Source organism: Saccostrea cucullata, unplaced genomic scaffold (assembly GCF_032062105.1).
Source record: "Saccostrea cucullata isolate Sc308-1 unplaced genomic scaffold, CSIRO_AGI_Scuc_v1 ctg8388, whole genome shotgun sequence".
NCBI lineage: Eukaryota > Metazoa > Mollusca > Bivalvia > Ostreida > Ostreidae > Saccostrea > Saccostrea cuccullata.
The window spans coordinates 1,354-10,419 of record NW_026926387.1 but is presented as its reverse complement, the minus strand read 5'-3'; the positions used below and the strand labels follow the sequence as shown (position 1 = coordinate 10,419).

Below are 9,066 nucleotides of genomic sequence, written 5' to 3'. Positions count from 1 at the left end.
ATGAATATGAGAGTTTTTTTTCGTATTCGGCAAAGGAAATGTATCCAGATTGCCTACAGTCTCTCAGAAAACGGTAATTAGTTTGTTCATAGCCTCATTTTTAAATCAATATTAAATTTAATATAGGTATCCGGCTTACTTTTTATATGATGTCAAATTGAATGACATGAAAATACCCTATTTTCTACATAATTCTGCTAAAGCCGTAAAGTACGGGAAAAAGAAAGTTAAAATTGATTATGACGTCATAATGGATCTAGCACCAAAAAACTAGTCTCAAGTTATTTACTAGATCTTGACCTTAAAGAACAAAATTAACCTGATCCAGTAGAGGGTGAATTTTCCTTCTGTCCAGATTTCTGTAGGGACCATCTCCAAATAAATCCATTGTGAATCACTCCTTCTCAGACCATGTTAACGGTGCCGTTTATCTCAGTTTATTCACGCGTGGTCATCCTGTTCGTCTCACTCACCAATCCTCCATCTCGGCCACTCACAATTCACTGACCCTGGTAAACGAGGAATTTTGTCAGTCTGTATTGATCATAACTAATGCACTGGATTTACGACACTATCAAAATCAGGGGAAAAAATATTTCATGTCTGAAGCTTTAGTCTGGTGGCTCTGTAGCTACCAGGTCCTGATTGTTGTCAATTCAATTACCAAGCTAAATTTGATAGGCGTATTGGAGGTCTAAGTTACTCAATACAAAAACAAACCAGTTTTTATGTACCATCTCAATGAGTTATTATTTTTGAGAACATAAAGCGGTAATTAACTTATAGTAACAAAGTACGAACAATGTCTTGTACTCCGAGAGACAGCGTGTATGGGGAAGCATAAATCATATGCTCTGGGCAGATTCTTTAAAAACGCTATCATCTCCTTAATTAAGTACATTTCTGCTCATCTATCATTGCAACCCTGACCCATTATCGACATGACATGCTTTTAGGATGGTTCCAGTTTATCTTTTTTAAATTACTTTTGGCTCAATAAAACTCCATCAAAACTCAATAAGACTTTGCATAATTTAGCATGAAAATTTCTTCTGCCAACTGCACAACACGACATTGCATCAATCCATGGATCCATTTAAGCTATTTAATAACCTTTTATAAATTTGGTCTTTGAGTAACAATCAATAGTTGTAAATTAACTTACCTGGTTTTACTGCTCATACAAAACACACAAAAAAGCAATCGATAAATTCCTAACACACTTAATTACAATTATCAGATTAATCCAATACACATTAAAAATAATGATTGTTACCACTTCCCGTACTAACTCTCTAGCCTGACACCTAGCACACTGTGGCTCCACGTCTGGAATCGCTTCACCACTGGGCTCCTAAAGACATGATCAGATAGGCCTCTATAATGGCATCTTGATTGTCTTTATCTTCAAACAAATACCTCATGGTTACTTCTCATTAAGATTTGTGTATTGGATGTGATTTATGGGAGGATCAAGCACCCCCTGCAGGTGCCCCTTATAATTAGAGGATAATTGACAAGACAGGGGGCAAAACAAACATCTTCCTGACACTGATACCTTGGAGTAGTTTGGGTGATTTTATCAGTAGCTGACCCACAGCAGACAAACGCACACATGACCTCATCTGAACTCCTGCATGAAACCGATACTCACTAAACTGCCAATTGCCCACAAAATTGCCTTATAACATCTAATTATGTCAATTTGTAGCTTTTATTTCACATGTGGATTGAATTTTTGCAAACCTGAGCACTAAAAATTAGCATGAACTTTTTGTAATCAAATTAAGGAAACATGTATAGTAAATGCATTTCAAAATCAGAAAGCACGTACTTTATAATACAGTTGAATAAAAAATAATAAAACAAGATTTAAATTTTTTTTTTAACATTATATTACCACTTAACTTTCGGCTTCTGTCTATTTTCAGTAATTGACAATTGTAGGTGTAAGAAAAAATGATTGAACTGCCAAAACAATCTTTAAGGATGTATACAGTGTGTAATTGATTTACAGTTTCCTTGTTTTATATATCATTTAGCTGTTTTGTTGTCATTCTGAATTAATAATAAATGTTTATTTGAAAATATATTATGTCTTCATGCAGGCTTTTCAAACTAACATATCTTACACCAGAATCTATGCTGTTTTGATGCCTGTAAACGTGTGGCAGTGGCAGTTTGATTTTTTCCTTTTATTTTTTATATGCTTGTTCACTTCAAACCATCTCTTAAATGTCATAATAAAAAAAGAAAAACGCCCAAGTTTTTGTACAGGAAAAACTTTCTTCCATTAAAAAAAATGCAGAAAATCTTTTCAACATCAGCAGCTCTAATATCCTCTATTAACGGTGAAATACTTGGATATATAGTATGGCAGGAAATAAACCAAGCCTTTACATCAAATAACATAAAGAATTAAACCAGCTCCCTCACTTTCATTGTACATTCACATGGTAAGAAAACCATTTCCTTCCTACATTCCTAAACAAATGCAAGTCATTTTTAGGATTATTAGCAGTATCCCCTCATATTTACTAGAAAGAACTAAGAAAACTATAATTTTTTTTCCAAATGAAATTCAGAATTTTTACTAAATTAAATCTCTTGAAATAGACCACCCTCCCTGATTTTAGGAAACATCTGTTTATATCTTTAGTAGAGAGACACTTAAAACCTACCTGTCAGGTGCTTCCCAATTTTAACTTTCACACAGAACTCCTCCTGACCTGATAACACACTATCCTGCAATGTAAATTCACTCACTATTAATACTGTATCAAAAGTTACACAACTTCCTTCACTTCAGTGCATTGATGCATGGTTCTGTAGAATACAAGAATCAGTTTCAACTGTATGCTATCTCTCCAGCTTTCAACAGTCTGAGAATATTTCAAATAAAAATTTACATTGAAAAGTTCTTAAATACAACCAACTGTTAACAGAGCATCTGTTATGATATGTGTAGGTCTAATAAATGCTAACCCATATCGTTTGGTGCTTTGTTAATTAATTCTACAAATAACGGTACATTTTTCAATTACAACTGCAAGTTATCTTGTAACAAGGAGAATTACGATCTAGCAGTTATTTTGTTTGGTAATGGAGTATAATTTTCTTCACATCTGCTCCAGGGGTTTACCCAGATGCACTTCATTTAAGAAACGAGCATCTTAAAGTTTGAATTCAATTTTGATCTCAACAAATATAAGTTGAGGTGATGAGAAAACTTTATTTACCAGATTTTCTCATCAAAAAGAAATGCACATTTTCAGTTCAAATCTGAAGAATTTAAGTGCAACGGATTAAAACTACAGGAAAGATAGGAGAACTGAGCAAGACATGAGATATATACTGCCTATAAAGTGCATTAAATTTTACATGTACAGTGGAACTTTGGTATCCTGAACACTTATTCCTTTAAATCTATCTTATCCCTGATATCTTGAATACTTGGATATCTTGAAGTTGGTTTGGTTCTATCAAATTTGAGATGACAAGTTTTGACTGTAGATTACAATTACATGTATACACCTACTAGTACTTGGTAAATATTTTCAAACTACTGTACAACCTTTAAATCTAACTTTTAGATATCTTTTGTTCTTCATAGTTTAACATATAAAGTATATAGCCTCAACCAAATCATTTCCATATAAACAATTAACGTACAACCCTTATTCAGTGTCTTTGTTAATCAATGACACACAAATCTAGAAAATGATTATGTATACCAACCTTCTAAATTTTCCAATACCAATAAAAATATCCATTTGTCATCTTCATCACCGGTACAACTAATTCCCTGTAGTCTAAATTCTCAGACACCCTTTCCACTATATAAAGTCTACAAATTAAATCAACATTAACGTGATCAAATTTCACATGTACAGAATTTCTACAAGAATATCTTGTACAAAAGCATATAATGTAAGACTCTGCCAACAGTTTTTGCTTCATTTAATTTTGATACAAAGCAGCATTATGTAATTTTGTTTATATGTGAAATCAATCTTGATTTCAATCTCTAGCTAGCCACCATTTCTCTTTGTTTTATGACCCTAATCCTTGCTAGACTCTGTAATAAAACAGCCAGACAGCCATTGGAGACCTGTTTTCTCAGCTAGACATACTGGAAAATGGCTCAGAATTTTGCATCATTTCCCTAATGTATTTCAATTTTCTATGGCCAGAGACTGTCACATTTATCAAGTATCTGTCATAAATTTAACGTACATGTACTGGAAATTCTGCCATTCAAAATTGACACAGTAATCTCCCTTGAAATCCCTCTTATAGAATCTGTAGGGATAAGAACTACCTAAGACTATGATCATAAGGATTACTTTAGGTACCTTCTAGGATCTGTAAGGATCTTCCAAGCTTTCCTGCAGGATCTGTTGGGATAAGGTTTACTGAGGGTTATCCTGCAGGAACTATAGGCATAAGGATTACTTTAGGCTTCCTTCAGGATTAGTAGGGATAAAGATTACTGAAGGCTATCCTATAGGATCTGTTAGGATAAGAATTATTGTAAGCTATCCTGTAGGATCTGTTAGGATAAGAATTATTGTAGGCTATCCTGTAGGATCTGTTAGGATAAGAATTATTGTAAGCTATCCTATAGGATCTGTTAGGATAAGAATTATTGTAGGCTATCCTGTAGGATCTGTTAGGATAAGAATTATTGTAAGCTATCCTGTAGGACCTGTTAGGATGAGAATTATTGTAGGCTATCCTGTAGGATCTGTTAGGATAAGAATTATTGTAAGCTATCCTGTAGGATCTGTTAGGATAAGAATTATTGTAAGCTATCCTGTAGGATCTGTTAGGATAAGAATTACTGTAAGCTATCCCGCAGGATCTGTAATGACTATGATTCAAATGGGCTATGACTTGGGCTCAGAAGTGATTTAGGTTACTTAAAGCTATTCCGCAAGATACAAGTATGTAAGGATAATGTCTCCTTTAGGCTGTTCAGCAAAGGATCTGTTGGAATAAGAATTACTAGGGACTATGTTGTAGGATTTGCAGGGATAAGGATTTCTTAAGGCCATCCTGCATGATCTATAGGAATGTCACTGGATTCACAGGTGGTGAAAATCCAGTCTCAAACAGGAATCAAACCCAGGGCCTCTGGTGTACTGTGCCAGTACTCTAACCACTGATCTATTGAAGTTAAGTCGATCCTTTGGAATCTGCATGAATAATATTTACTTTAGTATATCCTGTAGGACCTAGTAGGACAAGGATTCCTTAAAATCCTGAAATACTGATGTCTCCTGAAAGAACCTTCTAATCAATTATTTTCTACACATCTGTCTTTAATTAATATACAGGTTATGTATCAACAAGAATACTTAGGCAGCAAGACTGTACTGGCCATTTCTTTTAGATCAAGGGGTCAGTAACTTCCTTAATAATCTGCCATATTGGCTGTCATTCCAGAACATGTAGTAAATGTATTCCTAAAAACAATTAAACATATGTGGAGTTTTTTTTTCTTGCCCAAAGTATCAAATTTATGGAGCTGTTCTAAGACGTTGAAACCTCGGGTAAAGTTTGGGGACCATAAAGGTCTCATTAAAATTGTTTATAATAAAATATAGCAGGTTTGGTTGGCGGGTGTAAAATTTAGCGTTTTGCCTGCTCTAAGGTATGCCAATAATTTTGGCATAATTTATTTTAAAGGACGCAGGGTTTAAGCTTTTTGCAGATGGGCACAAGAGTACTGACTATTTTAGCGATAAAAATTCTAGTGGACTATCATTAAAACACTAAAATAAGCCAAAATTAGAAGCCTGCTAAAATACCCGCTATATGGTATATACACTCCTAAAAAGTCAAGAATTCAGGACAACATTAAACGATGATTTTTTTGGGGGGGGGATTACAGTTGCTCTGGAGAAAAAAAATTCAAACACAACTCAGACAATTAAAAATTATGATAATTAATTTAAAACTGCAAGTTATCAACTAAAATATAAAGAAATCCTACAATATAATTTACAATCAATAAAATATGCATGCATTTTGCACCCCCTATAGTCTACTTACCAATGATTTTTGTGCATATAAACTATTCTCTCTGTAGATAAATCTAAGGCTTCTCACTTTTCTCACAAAGCACTTTCTTACAGATAATAGTTAGCAAGGGTGTGCATCAGACTGCAATATTATACATCATCCAAAATCAATACAGCATCGAAAAATAAATTCCTGCAAGAACTGGCGAAAAATGAAATCTGTGACGGATTTAGAATTAGGCAAAATTTGTTTATATTGCTCCGATAAGTAGCATATTATTCAACAGATGGGCTTTATCCTTTACCAGCAATTAACATTCTACAAGAGTGAATGTATTGACTTCTCTGCTGCTTGACTATACAAGTATTTATGTCAAATCCGTTCTCCCATCTGCAGTGCTATGCTGAATGATCAGCTATCTCTAACTGGTAGACACTTCACAGGGCAAAGTTGTACAATATAGGTCTATTGTTAGTTCTTGACATTTCGTGTTCTTCTTAAAGGAGGTGACCAATTCATTCACAATTTTCAGGGGGCTTTCTGAGTGTCTATTCATAAAGATTTGCTTTTACTTAAAAGTGCTACTACATGCATGTATAAGAAATGAGAAAGCAATACAGAATTGTATGCAAGGACTTGTAACTACCATTAACTGGAAAACTGGACAGTTGTAAGAACAGATGGTTCATAAGCTGGTGACAATATTAGGTATGTTGTTTAAAGTCCCTTCATGAAACTCTCATTAATACAAAATGAGCCAAAAAGTAAGCTACACAGACAAACAAGCATTCACAAACATGACCATTTCATATAGTTCCTGAGATACACTTATTCTCATTATCTACATGCATGCATGTACATACATGTACTGATGTAGTGTTTGCTTTTCATTTACTCTTTTTTTCTCTATTCACTTTGGTCTGTTTTATGTGTTTTGATTTTTCAGTGGTTCATTGGAACAATTTAGAATCTATACTATCCCAGAATGCTTCCACACAAGTTTCAGCTTTTCTGGTCCACTGGTTCTAGAGAAGATTTTGAAAAATATGTCCTATATATTTCAACGTAAAATTTGGATTCCCTAATGTGGCCCTATCTTATCCCCAGGGGTCATGATTTGAACAATTAGTATCTTCACTACCCCAGGATGCCTCCACATATTGTTTCAATTTTTCTGGCCTAGTGGTTCTAGAAAACATTTTTTTAATGGCCCTACCCTATTTTTGCCTTTTCTTTATTATCTCCCCTTGCAGTGGAACTTGGCCCTTTATTTTTACAATGTAAACTCTTCTTCACCCAAGGATACTTTGTACCAAGTTTGGTAAAAATTGGCCCAGTGGTTCTTAAAAGAAGTTGAATATGTCATTGTGAAAAGTTTACAGAAGGATGGGCAGACAGATGGATGGACAAAGAACAATTAGGTATGGTAATCAGAAAAGCTCACTTGAGCTTTCAGCTCCTGGTGAACTAAAAATGAATCCCACCACATGGAATGCTGTGCTAAAATTTTGTTCATCTGTAAGAATAGTTGCTGAAAAAACTTTGATGAAAATTTGTTATGGACAAACACACACATACACACACAGCTAGACAGAGAGACAGACACACAAGGGTAAAACAGTATGCTCCCTCTCCTTCTCTGAAGCAGGGCATAATGGAAAATTTATTACAGACAGACAAACACACATACAGAGCTAGACAGATAGACACACAAGTGTAAAACAGGAAAACTCCCTCTCCTTTGGAGCGGGAGTATAAATATGGAATGTTAACCATTATAAAGCAACAGCAGTAACATGCAGAGGGACAGGCAAACAAACGGACAATTACAACAAGTAAATACATCTCCTCCTAATGATAGATCTGTTTTTGGTGCTACATACACTTAGAAATAGATGTCCATGGGAAACCTTTTCACACTTTATAATAGTATTCAGAAAACAATGCTCCGAAGTCATGCTTATACTGTAACTCTGAATCCTTACCTATCTTGGATACTTCATCCTTAGAGGTTTGTACAGGTGACTATATTACGTAGGTATATCATTCTAACTTCAAAGAATGACACAATCCCCCGCTAGCCTGCCATCTTTTCTCTAGTCTCATCAAGGTGCAGAGGTAAGGCTACTCCAACTAAATCCTTGGTTTCACCACACATACATGTAGGCAGGAGACAGAGGGGTTGTTTGTTAGGCAGTCTATTACAAATATATTAAATATATCCATTACAGCACACAAAGATGCTCTTCTGCTTATGAGTTATTTTTAAAAAATAAATATAATTCATGTTTCATCTTATATATGACTGATGAGTTAATACTTTAAATTCAAAACACATGGAGCTAAAAATACAAATTCATGACTGATTAGTGCAGAAAATCTACACTGAAATGAAAGACATATAATTCATCAAAATATTTACACTTAAATTCACTCTCACTGAGAAGAAATTTAAGTTTCTGTGCTATCTCTGCTAAAACCATAAATTAAATGATGGATTGTAAAAGTAATGCAGGCCCGGCATGATTCACTTAATACAAGGTGCTTCCTGAGCATGGTAAAAAATTTGCAAGGTTTTTTTTATAATGTGGCAGACACACACTCCATAATATCTTCTGATAATAAGTTGATAAATATTTACCTTGTTTTCATATGCATGTGATGAAACCAGAAGTAACTTATAAACATTTTACACATTCTGGTCCCGAGATAAAAGGCAATGTTAGGGTTTAAGGTGGAGGTGAAATAAAAAATTAATCACGCTGACTATAAGAATGAATCACACATTTATTTAACCTAAACTCTATCTCTTTCATGTCAGCTATTTTCCCCTTCATAAAGCCTGCAATCTTTCTTAGTGTTTGATCAATATTTTTGGCTGTACTCATTTTTAACTTAACGTACCAACCCGTGTGCATGGCTACACCTATATCTGCATTTTAATCACTACAATTCAATTGAATGTAAGTTTATTAAGTTCAATTAAAGCTCTAGTACAGCAATTAATCAATAATTATAAATGATAATAAACAATTGTAT

General features: G+C 34.2%; 1 long non-coding RNA gene across 3 annotated transcripts; it reads right to left on the bottom strand.

The window, feature by feature from the left end:
* Positions 1–341: 341 nt before the first annotated feature.
* Positions 342–8,219, bottom strand: LOC134271514 (uncharacterized). Of its 3 annotated transcripts, none has more exons than XR_009993037.1 (5): positions 8,013–8,219; positions 3,739–3,847; positions 2,682–2,745; positions 1,166–1,405; positions 342–509 (listed from the first exon to the last, which is right to left on the bottom strand). It is a non-coding gene; the product is annotated as an uncharacterized LOC134271514 (long non-coding RNA). The 3 variants fall into 3 exon arrangements; XR_009993036.1 differs by lacking the exon at positions 8,013–8,219 and adding an exon at positions 6,058–6,189; XR_009993035.1 differs by lacking the exon at positions 8,013–8,219 and adding an exon at positions 4,356–4,594.
* Between the last annotated feature and the right edge of the window lie 847 nt (positions 8,220–9,066).